This window comes from Callospermophilus lateralis, chromosome 7 (genome assembly GCF_048772815.1).
Source record: "Callospermophilus lateralis isolate mCalLat2 chromosome 7, mCalLat2.hap1, whole genome shotgun sequence".
Taxonomy (NCBI): Eukaryota; Metazoa; Chordata; class Mammalia; order Rodentia; family Sciuridae; genus Callospermophilus; species Callospermophilus lateralis.
Window position 1 is genome coordinate 64,295,385 of NC_135311.1, and position 2,769 is coordinate 64,298,153.

Consider the following 2,769-nt stretch of genomic DNA (forward strand, 5'->3'; position numbering starts at 1 on the left):
GGAAGCTGCTAGTATTCCTAACATTATATGTGTATGTGTATGTGTTTGTTTGTGTGTACAAATGCATATAAATGTATAGCATATAAGTGATCCTTTAATTTAACAAAAATATTCTGTTGAATGTATCTACATTCTGTGTAGTCTGGGAAGAGATAAGGAGAGAGAGAATGGGAGAGAGATTAGTTTTGATGTGTTGTTTCATATTATGGGAACAGACAATCAGAAATCCATGGCACTTGTCAGCAGGCCGGAAATTTAGGAAAAAGTAGATGTTGCAATCTCGAGTCAATTCCATAAGTTAGCAGGTTGACAACTCAGATGAGTCTTCTATTTTGCTACCTTGAGAAGAATCCTTTCTGCTTCAGGAACCTCAGTTCTTGCACTTAAGGCCATCAACTGATTAGATGAGGCCCACCTACACTATAAAGGGTGGCCTATGTTACTCAAAGTCAATGTCAATCACAGCTAAGAAGTATTTTTCCACATCTAGACTGATGCTTAACCAAACAACTGGGGACCATAACCTTGCCAGCTGGACACATAAAAATAGGCATCAAAGAGTGGTGGTCCTTAAACTCACCCACTGTGCTCACTGGTTTTGACTGGAGTCAGCCTGTGGATGTACCTGGTTGCATTGATCACTCTCCTGCTTATGCACTTTTGAGAGATCTCCAGGTTTTTCTGCTCTGAACCTCATTGCTACGAGCTTTAGGCACAGGCCTCCCTTGTGTGGGACTGTACCTGGTATATGTGCAGGGAATGTGGCTGCTGGTCACAGGGCATATGAGAGGTGAGCCCAGGGATCACACCCAGCTCTCTTCCTAGAAGCAGCATCAGTTGCCACAAGTGTCGGTCACATGTGAGATGCCCTTGGTCTAGTCTCCTTGGAGGTGTCCAGGCACTTTCTCATGGTCTCTTAGCTGTTGGCAATAAAACCTTCAGAAGCTATTTCATTATGAGGTCTATATTTATTGTCATTGATAATGTTATATTCCTTTTCTGTGTTTGATAGTCATTTGTCTTCCTTTGTAAAATTTCTGGTCATATATTTTGGTCATTTTTAACTAGATTAATTATATTTTTCTTACCAATTTGTAGGTTATCTTTACATATTTTCAATTTTCAAGTGTGTTAGTTATATTGAAACCTCTATCAGTTATATTGAAAATATATTCTTAAATTTCAAAACATTTTTAGTTTAAGACATCTTTCTACCCCAGATAATCAAGCACTGATTACATTATTCTTGTATCCATTATTTATAAATGTAAATGACAGTGTGTCTCTTAGTTGCTTTTGGTATATAGGAAAAATTAATCCTTGTGAAAATATTATTAACAATCACACAAAATTGAGTACTACTTAAGTCAATGAATCATAAGTCAAACTTCAGCAATATGGTAAAAAACTACTGACCTTTACATTCACAGAAAAATTCATGAACTTCCTATAACAATATGGGCATATAATTTAAAAAAAACTCATACTCACTTTACATTATTCTGTAGCTAGTAACATCATGAGATGCTTTTAAAAGTCAGAAATATTGTACTATTTAGAAATACTCTGAATAGGAAAGAAATTAGCTGTAAATTTTATTCTCAAAATTGATCAATAAAGAGGAAAATACTAGTTAAGCAGACAAAAATGTACCAAAAACAGGGTATTGCTCATATATACAGAAGATATGAACAGTATAGATTTATTTCTAGTTGATTCAATCCTATTTACACATTTAAAATACAAAATTACATTTCAATCTGTCAAGAAGCTGACCACATTTAGCATCAGAAAAGGAACTTGACTTTAGCTTCTGATCATGACCTCAATATCCTGGAATAGGAAAAGGAATTTCATGGAATCTAGATGCATTTATCAACACCAATTAATAAAAGTTAATTCTGAAAAGTAATTCCTGAATGTCATCCATTCACAAATGAGTCAAAGGCATTAGGACCTTAACACTTGGTACCACTTGAAGTTGTGAACTACTCTCCTACAGTGGTTGGTTTTCATCTCGTCCAAGGATTGTTACAGTTGCTGAACTAGATGAAGTAGGGTGGCTGAGGCTGTCTGCAGAACTTTGTTGTTGTGGTCTCCATTCTGATTTAGGTGTAGTTTTATAGTCACTGCTGGCTTTATCTGTTGCCTGAGACTTCTGCTTGCAGGCTGTACATCTAGTCGCCACTCAAGGCTGTGATAACTGGGAAGGCTGGGTGCCAATTCACCCAGAATAGTCCTGATCTCTTTTCTGTTGTCCAGGTAAAGCTGAAGCAATAATTTGTTCAGTTCTTCAGAGAATCCCAGAACAAAAACAGAGTCTTGGAAACCCACTTCAGAAATCATGAGCTTGGAGCTCTCAGTGAGCAGGTAGGTCAACCCTTCCACACCATGCTGGACAGTGTTACTGCTCATGTTGAGCTTCCTGGCGGCACCCTCATAGACCCTGGGGATGGTCCTTGCCTCAGGAACTCCACCCTGATCCACCCAAACTCCACCACCACTTTGGCAGGAAGGCCAGGTGCTCCTTATGCTCTTCCGACAAGTCCAGCAGCATCTTCGCTGGGCACCCTTTTCCACCCAGCAGCACCCTGGTCTTCCTGTTTAAGACATCTTTGGACATACAGATGTCTTTAATTTTTTAAAAAAATATTTTTAGTTATAGTTGGACACGATACTTTTATTTTATTTATTTATTTTTATATGGTACTGAGAATCAAACCCAGCACCTTGCACATGGTAGGCAAGCACTCCACCGCTGAGCTCCAG

At 38.3% G+C, this 2,769-nt stretch overlaps 1 pseudogene; it reads right to left on the reverse strand.

Annotated features, from left to right (window-relative positions):
* Nucleotides 1-1,950: 1,950 nt before the first annotated feature.
* On the reverse strand, nt 1,951-2,557 carry LOC143404355 (COMM domain-containing protein 2 pseudogene; annotated as a pseudogene).
* Between the last annotated feature and the right edge of the window lie 212 nt (nt 2,558-2,769).